Source organism: Aptenodytes forsteri, unplaced genomic scaffold (genome assembly GCF_000699145.1).
Source record: "Aptenodytes forsteri isolate BGI_AS27 unplaced genomic scaffold, ASM69914v1 Scaffold54, whole genome shotgun sequence".
Classification (NCBI taxonomy): Eukaryota; Metazoa; Chordata; class Aves; order Sphenisciformes; family Spheniscidae; genus Aptenodytes; species Aptenodytes forsteri.
In genome coordinates this window covers 9,997,392-10,015,101 of record NW_008796044.1, presented here as the reverse complement: position 1 = coordinate 10,015,101, position 17,710 = coordinate 9,997,392, and the positions used below count along the sequence as shown (strand labels likewise).

Below are 17,710 nucleotides of genomic sequence, written 5' to 3'. Positions count from 1 at the left end.
AGCTGTGTCTGAAGTCATCTTTATTTACAATGTGTTTGTGCCATATGTTTGTTTGGAAAGTGGAGGACGAGTTGGAGTAGGTGGCATCTCTCATAGCTTCCTTTTCACACACTCCGAATTCAGACTCCAAAAGTCTGCCTCACAAGGCAGTTACTGAGGAGCAGAGCAAGGCACACATTTATTTGCACCAAAACATAACATATTTGCTGTGAAAGTGGTCTGTTAGCCTGAGCTTGTAAATCAGGAATTCCCTACACGAAATATGGAGTTACTCTGCTCTAAAACTGGTGTAACACAGAAATCGGACCATGTGCCACTTTACGTCCACTGCCCAAACTGCAAAGTGGGTATAAAAATTACCAATCAACCAGGAATATGCTAATAGACTATGACTTTTTCTGAACATCAAACTAGTCAAAATTCAGAATTTTTGTTTGACTTAGAAGCCTGAAATTTTGAAATTTATTTTCATCTGAAATCAAAATAAAAAACAACATGCTGCAAAAAACTAGAAATTGTACCTGGAATATCAAAATCACCTTATGTAAGGCATGATAGAAGTACGCAATATGGTGGGAAATCTGTAACTTCCTCAGACATCCTGCTGGCCACCGTGATGTATACCACGGTCAAGTGAAACTTGATAAGAGGGGAAAAAAAAACAACCCCAGACTTCAGGTTTTCCTGTTTCAAGCTCTCAGACCACCCTATCCTTGGAGCTAATGGAGAAATCTCAGATAGCAGGAAAGAGTCCACAAGGAAAACATAAAACCGCCAGGAGCAGGAGGTGTCTCCAGCTGTGTCATACAAAGTATCATATAGCATTTTCATCCACTTATTTTTCTAAAGTAAGAGACCCTTTTCCACCACAAACTGCAAGTAAAATATCACACCATAAAATTAAATATATGTTAAAACCATGTTTGAATGTATTCGATAAAAAAGCTATTATTGAAAGCACTGTTCCATCCTGAAACTGGTATTTTTGTAAGCAATTGCATCCAAAAGGGATGGCTTGTTTCTAGGTTACTCTGCAGAGTGGCTGTCTCAAGAGAGATGAAAGAGCAAAGGTAGGTCTTTTCTGTATATCCCTATCAAGATATTAATGGATGTGATGGGAGAAAGCCTGAAGTGATGTCACTGGAGGCAGAGTGCACAGTTTTACATGGATTCCATAATGGAGCAGGAGAGACGAGCCACAAACACGAGAGAGGGAAAATGCTGATGAAAATCAGGTAAACAGCAGCAAAATGGAAATTCAGTTGGAATAGAAGCTTTTGTGCAATAGGATAAATGGACACAGTTGAGTCCTCTTCTAAGGGGACGTGGACCGTATGAAGGAGCAGAAAAAAAGAACAACAGCATCTGATACTACAAAACAAGTCTCTACAAGAGACTCCACCGTTCAGAGGGTCCTAAACCCACGTATCCCGCTCTGTGAGCCCATTCAAAAAATGCCATCCTGTAGGGCCTTTCTAACCTACCGCAATGCAACACACGTAGCATTTTTATAATTCAGCAAAGCAACTCATTTTTGAGGATTGTCACAAAGCAACAGGAAACGCATCTTGCAGCATAAATGGTCATCCAGCATAGAAAGGAGATTTTGTGTTAAATTATACGTGCATACACACAAAACCAGTTCCCTGGAGTAAGAGACATTACATAACACCCTGACTATTTACTAAATGTAATTTCTGTTTTACTGAAATAAATGAAGACAGGTAACTACTGTAACCACAGAATCATAATAATGAACCGGCCAACAGATGGCAGCTGAACCAAATCACCTGATTTAAATAAGATCTGCATTCCCTTCAATTGGGCAAGTTTTGCAAACAGATTTAAGTCAACTGCCAGATAAAAATCAAGCAATTCCAGAGTCATGCTTGCTTGTAATGGATTATAACTTTATTATGAATTATGTCTCTGAACCTGCATGTTTACAAAAACAAACAGTACTACTATGGCAACTGAAGGGGGGGTAATATCACTCTATTTAATTTTGCTCACCAATGATATCATTAATACAATGAAAATAATGTGCTGTGCATGAATCCGGCTTCTGATGGCAGCACTTTGGCGAGATACTGAGAAAATACAAAGCAGAAACAGAGTCCTCAGGCAGTCAGTGAATATGAATAAAAAAAAAAAAAACACAAGAGAGCTTTCTGGCCTGAGGTTAGAGGCAGAGGTTGGCATTATTTTACATTAGAAACAATTCACATTCAAAACTGTAATTGATAGCAGTGAAGTGTTAGGGAAAAGAGACTGTGGTGTTCAGGCAGGCTGACCTGCCAATCAAACTCAACCTTTCTTTGAATGAATAAAAGCTTCATTGCCCTATTATGTGGATCTGGGCAGGCAGCACTAAAGTACCCTGTTTGTCAAGTTTATGTGCACTGCCCCAAGCTACTCTGACACCCATGCTCAATAATAACTTGAAATCATCAGTGATTTTTGATAGGGTTTCTTTTAAAACATTTAGTGTTAATTTTACTAAGTCCCTGGGACTTAAAGAAACAGGAGGGCAATATTTCCACTCTGCCTTGTACAAAGACTGACAGACAATTGTGCTGCTGCTATAGTTAAGGTAGAGAGAGGCTGTCGGCTGGTTTGTTGTTTTTTTTTTTTTTAAACATCTGTGAAACCCTGTAGTCTGAATGCTGCAGGCAACAGCTCCTTATCATTACAGGGAGGAAATGCTTGTCTTGATACTCTTTTTTTTGCCTCTCCTCCAGGCAGGAGAGCTCTTGTAAATAGAACAATTGGCCCTTTGCTAACCATTTGATGGGAGACTTTGGTTTTTCATAATTCCTTTCCTCTCCCAATTGCTGCCAGTCCATTATGCCCCTTACAGCACCAAATCCACTGCTGCTCTCATCCTGATGCACTTATGAGCACTGCAGACAACAGAATTATTTGCTGCAATAACGCGGTCTTTTTGTTTGCAAACAGACCACCGTTAGAGGTCTGCCTGTCTCTGCTGAGAGGTGTGGTGAGTGTTCAACGCTGAATTTGGCCAATACGGTTGATCACCTAAACTGCAGGGTGCTGTTTCTATTCCTTGTTTGAGAAACACCACCTTTACTCATGCAAGTCATTAGGAAGCTAATCTTCCAGGAGATAGTAGAGAGGATGGGGGAAAGGTCTGTAAGCAGAAGATACACAGGCGTAGGATGTTTAAGAAAGGACCTCTCACTGCCCTGCTCCATGATCACCCCATTTCTTTCCTATGATCCCCTCCCTGCTAGTAGTCTTTCTCTCTTAAATGGAAAGTGGGTGTCTGGCCGCTATGCAATACAGGTCTGTGTTTCTGTGCAATGAGAAGTGTTAGATCTCTGCAAGGTCAGGTGACAGGGGTTTTGAGGACTGATTCTGACACCTCTGCTTGCTGAGAGAAGTGCTGAGAGCTCCTCGCTCTGAACATGAATGCTGACAAATATTCTCCAGGCAGAGGATCTGCTGCTGCTGCCTGCACAACTCACTCCCCATTTTACTTGATTAACTTGTGTGAGAACTGCTTGTTCTCACAGCCTCTGCAGTTTCTTTCTACCTCCTAAATCTCCCTATTAGCAAGTATACAAAGCCAGTTTAATTCAGATGTGTCCACATTTGAAGTTTCTTGTAAAGCTGCAAGAAAAACTTCTGCTGGGAAATTAGTTCACTGTGTCCAGATATTCTTGTTGATGTATAAGTACGATAAACTACATATAAATACAAATAAGAGCTCCTCCCAGAGTACAAGAACAAAAACGGTGTCACCATGAGAAAGCCACCCTCCAAAGACAGCTCAATTTCAAAACCCGATTCAGCAAGCAAAGTTTCTGATTACATTCAGCCACTGCTTTTCCAGTTCTCTTCACAAGTGATCGAGGGGAAAAGCTACTTTTGTAAGTGATAACTAAATGTTGCAGCAAACAAACCGGGCAGTAGTCTATGGGTAGAAAAAGTAGCAAGGAAACCTTTCTTAAAATGCTTACAAAGCTATTAAAGGAGACACAGAGAAGAAAGTGAAGCGGAAAAGAGGAGTATTCACCTGACTTCTGCCTTTTAAACCACTGTCCCTCTTCTTTAGCCTATTGTCTCCCGGGTTTTAAATGTCTTCTAAGCTGTATTTTCAAAGGGGAAGCTCTGTGTACCAGCGAACAGACAAGTTGGTTGAAAATAGATTCATCAGGCTTCAAAGGATTATTGTTTGCAAAGAGATAGTACAAACATTACTATTTCACAGTACAGCTATGACATTATTAACCTACTGTGCAAGGATTTTATTGCCAGATTGGTTCATTTATCAAAAATAAGGGAAATTCAAAGCACCATAAGGAAGCTAACATTTCAGCAGGCTTGGCTTTCACTTAACATCATTAATCTATCTATTTACACAAGAGGCAAAAGTGTTCGTTTAGTGGTGTCTCGCAGTTCAGCGTAAGAGCCTTGATTCAGTTTCTGAGCACCAGTACATCAATACTGCACTTGGCAGCAGAGGAAATATTAGTATTTTTGCTACGAAATTAATTTTTTTTACTTGCAGCATACCTTTCCTAGCTAAGTGCTGGGAGGAGGATGACAGTTGCTATACGTGAAAAGTGTATGTGTGCACAAATACAGCTAACACTGGAGAGAAGAAAAAGATATTCAACTACTGCAATATACATGTCATTAAAAGAATCAAAACTTTTATATGTAAGAATTTGTGTCTTCACGTCATGATATCACAAGGTAAAAGCAAAGAGTGTGCTGGGGGAGGAAACATCGAACAATGACTCTTTTTTTTTTTTTTGTAAAGAAACTGATGGCAAACATCTCAATAATTCATGAAGAAGCAATTGATTTTTTTGGCTGGAAGGACTGGCTCCTTTCGACTTGTCCTCTCCAGAGGAAAAGCTCATTAACACAGAGGTGTGGGGGGCGGGCTGTGTGTGTGTGCACGTGTGTATTCTGTATGCATGGGCATGTGTTTGTGCACACACTATTTATGTGTATATTTTTATCTAACTTTTGGACATCTCACGCAAATGTGATATTAAGTTTTTATCTATACAAAGGCTAGAGATACCAATGCACAAATACACATACACACAGTGAAAATACCCTTATGGATTTTCATTACCATATTCAGACTTCCCTATTCCCAAAGACTTTCATGAAGACCCTAAATTATAGCCTTTTAATTGACCCACCTCCAAAGCATGCAGAGTGCTGAGATCCCAAGATGCGTATAGTATTTTTGCAATACATTATGGGTCAAATTCATTTCAGGTACAACCCCTTTGCAGTGACTGGTTATATCTTTTAAGAATGTTAGCCCCCAGAGTACAGTGACAGCAATTACCCCTGTTTTCCTGCAGGAAACATTACAATATATTTCAACACTACTGAAAGCCCAGGAAAATGTGCTTATAGTCATGGCTCCCTCAGATGCCTAATAATGGAAATTATGTCTCCAGTTCAGCCTACTGGGTTTTGACCCCAGTGGTCAAGACATAAGAGGAAGGCTTTGCCTTTTTTTTTTTTTTTAAACCCTCTGCTTTTATCATTGTTTTAAAGATTTTTAAGAGCTTTTTCAACTAGCTGGAAATGTAGCATGCAGCACCCAGTACTTTATGACCGGCTTTACTTAATCCCACACAGCCAAGTCATATAGAAGTTGAACTAAAGCTGTGACTTCATCCTCGTGCCTGGATACTGCAAGTTCATGCCCTTGCATATCATGTATAGTATATGTTGCAATAGGCTGGTAGAAAAGTGGAGAGATAAAGAAAAGTTATAGCCTTAGACTTGAAGGATATGCTCCCTGCATGGTGTGCAGGGTATAGGTGGCTATTCTCAATGAAGAGCATACAATCCACCTCCTACAGTAGTCTGAGCTTCAGCTGTAGCTCATATGGTTAAAAGGTATTCCAGCAGCCAGTGATCCATTAACTCTGTGAAACCAATGAATTTACTCCTCTGCCACCCACCACTTCACAGTTTCCTGCCCAGCTTCCCATCTCCTTCCCTTGCTCCCTTTCTTCCCCTCTTCTCATTTCACCTTCGCAGACAGAAAACCCTTTCTGATCAGAGCACCGCAGTGAGTTGGGTGCATGCAGTGTGACACTGCACAGTCCAGATTTTCCATGCCCCTGCAAACAGGATTGTTCTGTACCTACCCACACTACAAACAAAATGTTGACAGCAGCCCACAGTACGGGGGCACTGGGCTATTCAGTGCTCTTCCCCTCCAGGGCTCCGCATACCTAAGATCTATTTCGGGACCAAGGTGCCTCAGTTCACAGCTCACTCTCCACCCACAATGAATTCACTTATACTGGGATATATTCCCTATACTGGGAAGCTGGTATGTCGGGGCACAGCTATTGCTACACAGAACATACCACAAACCCAGGAGGAAGGTATGGATTGTTTCTCCTCTTTCTCATACATGACTGTACCACAGCAAAGCAAAGGGAGCTTCACTATATTTAATGCACACTCTTCTGGGCATATACCATTGTCTAGAATTACTTACTTTTAAACAATATCAGGGACCAAACAACAACGCTGCCTTTGAAAGTTTAAAGTTTAGCAGCATGTTTTAAAACTCAGAAGATGGGGAATTATTTTGGTTTTTGCCGACTATGAATTGCAAACCCAAATGATTAACCTCTCCGCTGGGCTCCCTGTTTCCAGGGGAAACAGCAGAAAGGACGATTTCTATGCTTAAATCTCTAAATCAGATTGCACAGTGTAGTGCTGGCAGGTGATAGCTGAGCAGAGGATACATCCTTTTGTCATCAAAACCTTACAAATTATTTATTTGATCAGGAAGGAGAGCTGCAAAAGTCATCATATATTGATAGTTACTATTTCAGGGCGGGTTGCTATCCTTTCTAGTTGCTGTAAGAATAAAGGAACAACTCTTAAAATACACTCAACTCTCCATACATTATATTTTTGGTGTGGATGAACATTGAACTTACAGCTCAAACCACAAAGCTACTACATCTCTCTGTAATGGATTTGTGCAGCATATGATCCCATCAGCTGTGCCCCAGAAACCCTGGGCTTGTTTTTTGGCTTTGCCACTGATCTATTGTGTGAGTTTGGGCTAATCCCTTTATCTGGTTGTGCCTCTCTGTTCTCTTCTTCCCCACTGTTGCCTGTCTTTGACTACTTACGTACTGTGAGGATGCCCGAGAACAGGGACTGGTTTCTACTGTGTATAGAAAATGTTACTTAGTGTTGCGATTTTTGCTAAAGCCATTATATGCTACTTCACAAATAAGTAATAACAACATACCTATCCATATATCTCTCTGTTTATGTACGCCCATTCAATCCCAGCTGGCATACTGTGCATTTTGGGGCCCATCTCCTCGAGGGAACAGTTCACAGATACTGAACAGTTTTCATTAGCTGACTTCGGAAGAGCAATTTGAGCCTGCCCTGGCTCCCTATTTGTTCTCCAACACCCGTCCAAAGTATTGCTTCTAATGCTGACTAGCGTTATTGAAATTCTCACAATAGGAGCTATTTTACCTCTGTTTCCATGTGATTTTTGTGAGGATTTAATCACACCATTTTTCAAAGGAGGCTGATTTCTGGATTTCATATGGTGTTGGGAAAACCAGAAAACATATAAACTGCAAAGCGAACCCTTTACTCACCATCACACAAGACTGCAAATAGAGAGAAACTAGTATTTCTGAATATAAAATCAGAAGATTTTTAAATACAATCTCATTATTCTGGAGGGACCTAGTGTTAGAGCACCTTGGGTTGTCACACTCCCACCCTGACAGATTCAAGGTCCCAAGGAGACAAAAAGGATTTCAGATCTGGAACAAACTCCCTCCAAAAGCAGGGCTTTTCTTGAAATCTTCCAAAGTATAATACCTATGAACATAATGTCTTCCATAAAGGTAGACACTGAGCCAAGTATCTGTCTCAGCAGTGGCCAATACTAGCTATGTAAAAGGAGAAAATAGGAACATGGAAAGTGTATCCGACTGTATTCTCCCAGCTTCCAGTAATGAAAGTTTCAGGGCTCTCTGAGCCCAGAGATTGTATCTGAGCCCTCATATTTAATAGGCTTTGTCAGATCCATCCTCCTTGAACTTGTCTCTCTTTGAACTCATTTACAGTTTTGCCCTCCACAACATCCTGTTGCAATGGGTTCCACAATTTAATTATGCATTGTGTGAAAAAGTACTTCCTCTGTTTGTGTTAAACCTGCTTTCTGATCATTTAACAGGGAAATTTTTACTCCTTGTATTGGGAATTATGAATACTCATTCCATATTCCCTTTGATAATTTCATGGTCTTGATCATATCTTCCTTCACTCATCTCTTTTCCATCCTGAAGATTCCTGGTCTCTACAATCTCTTCTCATATATGAATCATTCCACAATCCTGAATATCCCTCTTCCTGCCTCTTCCCCCCCACCCACCCACCCCCAAAGATACCTACTTCCTTCGCTTGTTTGTGTTCTTCTCATTAGGATGCTGGGAAGTGAAAAAGCAGAAGCTGGAGGAATCATATTGGTAAATGTTTTGTTCACACAACTCTTTTTATTATGTATTTTTTAATTTGTTTCTGTAAGATTTCATTTTCTAAGAATCAGGAGAATAAAATAAATTGTTTTCTTAAGATGTGGTCCCTTCTCTCAACCTTGATTCTAACTGCTAGACATTTACAAAAAACCCAAATATAATATTTCAAAATTTACATTAGGGCCATTACAAAATTGCCAGTGAACAGAAAGATGCTGAGGGAAGGGTAGGTGCACAGAAGACAAGTTCTTGTAAAATGTGGTTTGATAGCCCCTGGAGTCCAGAGTTTATCAAGGAAGGGATTTTACTAATCTTGGTTACTTTCCATTTCCCTCCTGTAATACAGTAAGCGATGCTCCTTTATTTACTTGTGCTATTTGAATTTGATCCCCTTGATCCCCACCATCTTGACAGCCTCGCACTTACTCCCGCTTTTGCATCACAAATAATGAGGTTTGTGAGTTACCATGAGTTATTCCGCTCTGTCTTGAGCCACTACTACTGAGAAGAATTTTTAGCTATTTGTTCCTGACCATGTTGTCAATAGCTATCCCATGCACAACTCTGTAGATTAGTTTCTTACACAAAGAGCTGATTAAAGTTCACTTTTGTAAACATGAAGTTCTTGGTTAATGTCCATTCTTAATTGCTAGTTTGTACATTTTGTTGGAGTTGGATCCCTCCACACAGAGGCTCAAATCCTTTCTTTACCTTCTAGCTGCTGCCTTACATTTAATAACACAGCCAGGGCAGGTAAGGGAATGAACAATGACTTTGTCAGCAACCTGCACAGTCTACAGTTCATCAGGCGGGGAGACAACAATGTCCACAGAGATGCTACCCAGCTTGCGCCTAGACATCACCAATCTCTTCCAAGCAGCACAAAGGAGAAAGGAGGGGCTAAATTTGTGTAAGCATAAATTTGGCACTGATAACATCTCACCTGGAGCAAATGGGGAACAGTATCCAAGTACTGGCTCTGAGTTACAGGTCTTTGGCCTACTCCAGAGCCTTGCAGTGAGATTCATAGTTGTCCCCTAATGTGTCCCTCTGCTTCTTTCTCCAGACTCCAACCTAGTTTTCCTTTTTTTCCTATGAAGACTGTTGTGAGCATTTCCCTGCTGCAGGTTTCAGAGCTTGCAGGGTGCAGTCACCTGGAACTCCTTTTTCTGGATTGTGATAAATGAGCAACTTCACAGCATTTTCACCTTTTAGACTTCAGGGACACAATTTGACTTGTCCAAAGCTTCACCTACTCTTTCCATGACTCGTAAAAGTCCTTCCTATTTCTTGTTAATGTATGTATAGTAGAAGCATATCAGTCAATGGCATCTCTCCAGGATTTTCTTTTGTCAACTGTGAGGGGCAAAGAAGCCTTTCAATACTTTATAGCAACCTCTTGGTCTTCTGTCAAGAAATTTCTTGTCATCTATCAGAGGACCCTGCTTTCTCCTTAAAGTTTCTTCTTTTGGATGTGAAATATTTCTGACTGGGGGGGCTTTGGGGGCTCTAGGGGCTTTTCTAAGTAGAAAGTTCCTTTACCAGCTGTGCTTATACAATTTCAAAACTTCCCTCTAGTTCATTCTGCAGTCTCAGCTGCCACTTTGCAGCCTTCAGGTTTCCTTACGAGTTTTTGTATTTCTATTGCCCTTTTTTATGCTTAGTGTATTGATTACATGAGAGCACGCACAACTAATTCCTCTTTGGCTGGCAGCAGGGCTTGGAGACAGGCTTTTCAGAGCCAACAGTGGGATCTTGCACAGCTTGACTCAAAAGATTAAGACTTACAAATGTCTTATCTGGACAGCCACAAGATGGGGACAAAACCCACAGTACCTTCCCTGAATGGGCCATACATTTTTGCAGGCATTAAACTACAGTGTACCAACTCCTGTTACTCAAGTGTCTCCCTACATTGCATCTTCAAAAATTATCATTTCTTCCAAAATATATAAATGTTCAACATAGCATTATGGACACTGTATTCAGTCTTCAGACAACACAACTATCCAAATATCCTTCACTTCAAATAAATCCTCTGCATAATGTCAACATTCAGAAATGAAGCCCTCTAATTTCCTCTCACACCAGGCTTTAGTGTGACATAACAAAGTAGGAAGAGGGCAGGGGAATCTGTGCACCAACAAAAGAAACCAAACCAAACCAAAAAAAAAAATCACAGACAAAACTAAAAGTATAGCAATGATTTTAATACTTGCAGCACCGAAGGTTTTCTGTCATTTGCTTTGCTATTGAAGTTCCATGTATTTTATGCTGTCCATAAATTTTCAATTCCTGATATGCCAGGGGGTTTGGCACAGGAAGAAAGTGCTTGTACCAGGAGAAGATGCACCAAAGCCGGCCACAAGTAGGAAAGCAGAGGAGATGGCTTGAAGCTGTGTAAAATGAAACCTGAAGCTTCTTTTCAAATGACAAGCAGTGAAACATAAACAACACTGTCAGTCATGATGCCCTCTTCAGGTTTTTGAGTTAACTGTTGAGCTAACTAGGACACTATACACTTCCACGATCTTTTGTTTCAAACTCCTGACAAACTCCAGCAAAAACCTTTGCACACCTTTCCACTCACTTAGTGATATAAGAGTTGTCCCTACCAATTTCAGAACCAAACCCCTACTACTTGACTCCTACTATTTTCCTCAGAGATTGAGGAAAATTTGCCCTAATGTGAACGGAGGGCATTCTGCAACCTGGGAAACGCAATCACAAGGGACACAGCAGGCAGAAAATTTCAACATGAGGGAGACGAAAAGAGTGAAATAATGGATTTGTGTTCTCTTGGCAAAGCTGAAGCAGCTGAAAATGTGAACTTGATGAAGCAACCCAAAGTAGAATGGAGAATAAGAAGCAGGAAGGAAAGGAAAGAGGACTGACTCCAAGGAGAAAGAGTTCCTCCAGTTTCCAGCAGATCTTCAAAGAGGAGTTACCAAATGAGAAGATGAAAGACTGATCAGAGACCCAGAGCAGGAACCAACAGCTGGGAGAAAATGAACGGATCAGGAAGGAGTAAGTATGATAATTTTGTATATGGTTAATGGGGGAGAAGATGTCCTTGAACTTGTCTAGGGTGAGGTCACTATCGGTGACGTTAGCTCTACAGAGCAGAACCATTGTTCTCCCTGAAGTCTTCCCCTTTGGACAGTCAAAAGAAAATAACTGTTTTCACCATCTTCTCTTTTAATTTCAAGACACAGTGATTGGGCTCCAGCTGTTTCCACACCCTGTGTTACATCTACGGTCCATCTGACCTTTTCTCCCTCCCCCAGCCATTTCCTCTCTGAGGTCTTCAGAACAGCTTATACCAAACAATATTTAGCCCTAATTCATTCTTGCTCCATTTGGTTACTTCTTTCAGCTACAAAACACAAAATAGCTGCACTTCCCTGACGAGACAAACACAAAAACCTAACAAAAATATTGGCACTGTTAAATTCTTCTAACATGAAAGTCAACACTACCCCAGCCCCCTCTCCCTCATTTTCAATCTCTAGCATATATATTATTAACCACCTTTTTTATTTTGCTGCTCATGAAAGAATACACGGTCGATGCGATCTTGTGTCCCTGGGATTAGGAGTTAAGACATCCCCTATAAATCAGTGTAATCTTTGTAACAGGACATTTTTGCATTGAGCATTCCTGTCTGTATGATGCATTTTCAATTACTCTACATGTTTTCTACTTAGTAAGCCAGCTTAATTCTTCGCTATGTCACAATATTAGAACATGTCCCAGGTTAGAAAAAAGGAGCAATCTTAGAGCCCTTGTAAGTTGTTTAGCCTCTGGCACTTATAAATCCAAAAACACAAGGGAAATCCCTTTTCCTTGCTTGTAATATGCCTTTAGATTTATTACTTAAAGAATCTGTTCACTTAATCCTCGACTAAGGTCAGGGTTCATCTGCATTCTAATAAAGGTTTTAGCAAGAGTAAGACAAAATAAAAAAAAAAAATCAAGGAGCTGTATATGCCTGTATAAGCAAGCAATGCTGTAGATAAAGTGTATTCCCAAGTAAATTCTCCACCAGGAAAGAAAACGAAGCAGAAAAAAAAGCAGGATGCTTTAAATTACTCTACACAAATCCAGACCATCTATCTTGGGCTGCTCTCTTCGACAGCTTGGCCAGGGTGGGCAGGCAAGGCAGAGGCTAAAGAGCTCTTTAGGGACCAAATTACTGTTTCAAAATGGGCCTGCTGCTCCAAGTATATGACAATATTATCTGAGAAATGTTACAGACATTGTGTGTCCTTCAGAGTTCTGCTAACACATCTCCTGTGATTGGAGGCATGTGTCACTACAAAAAAAAATACACAAGAAAAGATGTTCATTATAAATAGACTCAAGGATATCTGGATGTAGAATTAGGAAAATGACCAAAATATGGCTATGAAACTTATTAGCATTTTATGTTGATGATCACATTTGGATTTCCAGAAAACTAGTGCACAGATGTTTTATGTTGTCTCTGTCTTTTCAGGGGGCTTGTTTAATTTATTGGGTTTTGTGCTGGAACAAAACAGTGCTACAAATTCCCTAAGAGGTACAATGAGAAAGAAAGAAAGAAGCAAGATGATGGAGAAAAGTTATCCTGGCCTGTATTTCTAAGAATCTGTGTGTGAATGAGCATGTCTGTGTACATCTGTGTGTGCAATAAAAAAAATATTTTTTTCATTATTGCAAATGAAAGAGTCTCTCTTTTTTGAGGAAAGGTCTCAGAAAAATCTATACATACCCTGGGTTCTAGCTGATTCCATTGAAATGCAGGCAAGTCCAAGTCCACTGAAATCATGGTTGTTTCTGTATTCAAGGAACAAAGCTACTGTAGGCACAGTACACATTCTGCACCTCAACAATTTAGGAGAACAGCTCTGCCTCACACACCTCCGCACAACCACCCCTCTGCAAAGACCTTCAGTGATGTCCCTCGGGTAGTGGTGCATGACCCTTTCCAGCAGCAAGGGACAGAGATCTGCCCACCTCACTGCGTCCCATGAGATGCCATCCAGGTGTACTGATTTTCAGTAACCAGCTCACACAATTTATGCACTCTGAGCCAACAAGAACCAAAGCCTACAGATTTTGTTGTCAAGCCTGAGACATCAGCCTCAAAACACAATGCACTGAGTAAGGTTTGTTTCCAGTAACACAAGCAGGTACTCTGCGTCAGAGAAATGTTTTAACACAAGCAAATACTCCACATCCAACAAGTAGTTAACAGATCACTTGTGCAAATACTACCAATACAAAATTCACTGGAATTTTGTAGTTTACTGTGAGGTCCTAATCCCTGCCCTGCAGGTAGAAGCACCTGCATCTGTGTAGCATTTACAGGATTTCTCCTACTTATCAATCCAGAACTACAACAGAACCTACCACCCTTGGTGCTACAGATATTTCATAAATGAAGAAAATCCAATTGCAGCTACCAGCACTGATTGAAATAATGTTGTTATACAGAATGCTGAAAGTACAAATTCAACGACATGCAGTTTGCCCTTTTTTCAGAGATGTTACTGCATGGAGCATCCCTTGTCCATATTACTGTGACACAAAGCATGGCTTCTGAAGTGAAAGAGAGGAAATACCGCATTGCTTCACTTTTCCTAGCTGACCTCCTCCAGACCAAGTTTCTATGGAAAGGTGAGAACACAAAGTTGAGGGGACAAGAGAATTCCCCTCTTTTCACTGGGTCCTCCACTGGGCCTTGCCTTGCAGGTCCTGGGCCCTGATCTGGCAGTGTGATACTGCATTCAAATTGGAAGTCTTCTGCATCGCATAAGGAATCCAATGTAGGAACAGGGAGCTAAGTTATAAGCTTTCCAGGAAAAGGACTGCATTTAATCATGTTTTCTCCAGCGCAAACCCGTTATGTTCAATAACAAACAAAACTTACATTCTTGAATTATACCAGGTGGAACAGTCATTTATTCATTAGGTTAGGAAAATTGCTAAGTTGTCAGAGGGCACCAGCTGTGAAATGTTTGCACAGAACTATGTTCAGCCCTGTTTACAAACAGAAGATAAGAGGATTCAGAGGGAAATTTCCATACCATAAGCATCTATTAAGACTACTTGTTCTGCTGGTATACCGTAAGTTCTTATTTTCATTTACTTCAGTCGCCAGGAAAAAAAAATCAATTTAATAAATAAATAAATAAATCACTCTTCACTGGAGAGGATCTCAGAAATCAGACGCCAAGCTGAGAACACCATTCTCCTCACAGTAGCATTGAGCCCTCAGTTCAGCACATGCTGATGTTGCAAAGGGTCTTTCCTTCCTTTCCAAAAGCCAGAAATAGAACCCATTTAAGATAACCCATCCCCAAATTCAGTTATTTTTTTACAGTTATGGGTACTGAAGGGCTGATTTTTTTTTCTTGATCTGTGATATACGACTAAGCCCATTTCTGTTCTTATACAGATTTATACCATCATAGGACCCCTGACCTCCATATCACTTCTGTTCATTTACACCACAAGATATTAGGAGCAAGCACACCTTTTTTTTGCTCATGTGTGCGGTCCTCACTGGCATACGCACAGATTGAGAGCCATTATATTATGACTAAATCACCCTTCATGGACTGAGTTCCTTTTGTCAGCTGGCATTGGGCCTCTCCAGAGCTGTGTGAGTGCACAATGAGATGTTGTCATGTCACTGAGAAAAGAATTGATTATTTGAAAAATATGGGTTATATTAACACTTTGATATGATTATAAATTCAATTCCCCAACTCTTCAAACAGGTAGACTCTTTACCAATAAGAACATTTCCACTGCCTATGAGCAAACAGTTTTCTGAGGTATTCCTGATTTTCTGGACATAGTTTAAATTACAACTCTTCCTGGGAAGCAAATTATTCCTATTCTGGTCGGAGCTCATGCTCCAATCCTAAAAGGAGCTGACTGCCTTCTGTTGGCTGTCTTTCCCCAACTTCTAAAGGATTAACTCAAGCCACAAAAGTTAGTGGCTGGAAACCAAAGGCAATCACCCTTCTCCCGATTAAATCCCAAATTGCCATCTAAAGTTCCCCACATTCAGCTTTCCAATCCCCTTATTAGACTATTTTAAAAGCAAACCACAGTGGGGTTCCAACAAAGACCACGTCTCATTGTTACAGGCTTGACTGTCAGTAACTAAAGATGTCACACATGCAGAGCGTGCCCTGTGATGAGCAACCGTGTCAAAGGAGGTTCTCTGTTAAAACACTGATACTTTAAGAGTGGGATTTTCAAAAGCACTCAGCATTCACATAACTGTTCAATGGCAATGCTCCCCAGTTAGGCCAATATTGAACACTTTTGAAAATCCCATCCTACATGTTTACACAGTCTTTTAATCATTTCTGTCCAGGCTGGCAGGCCCTGGGTGCCAGAGAAAGAAGAAAAGGATTTAACAAAGCAGAAATAAAAATAAGGAAAAAAAAATATCTAAGGTACAACTACTCCTTTAATGAAAGGTTGTTGCTTTTAAACGGTGAAATAATTCACATTTTTAACCCAAAAAAGCTAATACTCAAAAAAATCTACAAATAAAGCAGTACTCCAACAGTATCAAATAGTCCAGTCTGGATACACATTTAAAGTCAAAAGCTTAATAACTAAACGAAAGAATACTGAATATCATTAGAAATGAAGATGTGTTCTGTAACATCAGGGAGAACTGATTAAATGGGCAGTTTGTGCTACAATTTGGTCAGTAGCATTTTGACATTACAGTATAAATGGGTGAGGATTAAGTCATTTCTCAGCTTTCCTTAGCAGAGTCTTTTATTATTTACAATATTTACTTCAGGGCAGTCTTGGTGTATGTCATACTTATCTTGCTGAAAAATGGGCCCGTAAATGCATATCACCTCTTGAACACAGCAAAGCATTGTGATACTAATTTGGTTCATGAAGTATGTAACTCAGCCTCTCTGCACAGGGGCAACATTTGTCTCCCGCTTTATTAAACAACTATAAAACCTTTTTTTTTTAACTTGGTACCAAAACAGGCCAGGCCACTGCCACACACACATTTGCCTTCTGGATGGCTGCCTGCACACAGGAATTGTCATCTTTCAGCAGGCACCCACCACCATCAGCGTGAACACAGACGGGACTGCAAGACCAGAAGGGATGCGTGGATCAAGCACTTTCAGCAGTTGGGAGTAACAGTGCAGCAAGTCCTGAGTGACAAAGCAAAGAAACTCTCCGCTAATCTCTTTTCTTTAGTCCCACAACAATCAGCTTTTCCCACACAAAATTCTCAGCTCAGACAACAGCTCTTGCTGCAAAGGGTTCATCTTGTCAGCCCAGCTAACAAGATCTGGTTCCAGAAGGTTAGCACATGGGATGAGCATAGAGCCTGCTCATTTCAGAGAGATGATTTGGGGATAACAGCAAGTAGAGCCATGCCACATACTCCCAGAGCAACAACACAGAAAAAAACAGGAGCATTACTGACTGCACCTTCTGGCAAAAATTCCCTCTCCCACCTGCAGAAATGCACAGTATTAACACCCATGGAATCCAGATTTGCCCATATCATTGCAGACTCTGGTGTTTTACTTTTCAGTAGTCACATCTCTAATGACCACTTCCACCCGTCGAGAGCTCTTTCACGCTTCATTTCAGACTAAGTCCTAAGTGAGATCTTCACTACCCCACCTACAACATATGTCTTAGGAGCTCTACACCTGCCTGGTGTTTATCACCACCTGCACTATGAAATACATAAGTGCTGTAAAGGAGCAGGAAAAAAAGAGATGGAGAAGAGGAAACACAAAAAGGCGACCTCCAGCTATGTACCTCTTTTTCTAAAGCAGACATCTTATACACAAATGGTTTAGGAGTAATTTGATATTACAGAGCAACCAAGTATGGGGGAGGGAGGAATGATGTGTGCAGCTTACAAATGCAGAGAATAAATACATATTTTTAGTGAATTGAGAGTGTTTAAAATAATTTCACAGACAAGATTCACTTATCACCACAGGTGGCCTGTGTAATACATGTTTTAGTTGAAGACGCAAAAATTCGGAGTAGCAGGAATTGTTGATTACAAGCAAGAGTGTTTGCACTTAAAATCCTATCAGAACTGATCTTTGTAAGTAAATATTATTAGACTAATCCATTCTCCAGAAGTTATTAAGTGTGTACTCAGAAAA

The 17,710-nt window shown here is 40.5% G+C and overlaps 1 protein-coding gene across 1 annotated transcript in view; it reads right to left on the bottom strand.

Moving 5' to 3' along the window:
- The window catches only part of EBF1 (early B-cell factor 1), a 275,941-nt gene that overhangs the window by 130,405 nt on the left and 127,826 nt on the right, over nt 1-17,710 (bottom strand). The window lies entirely within an intron of this gene.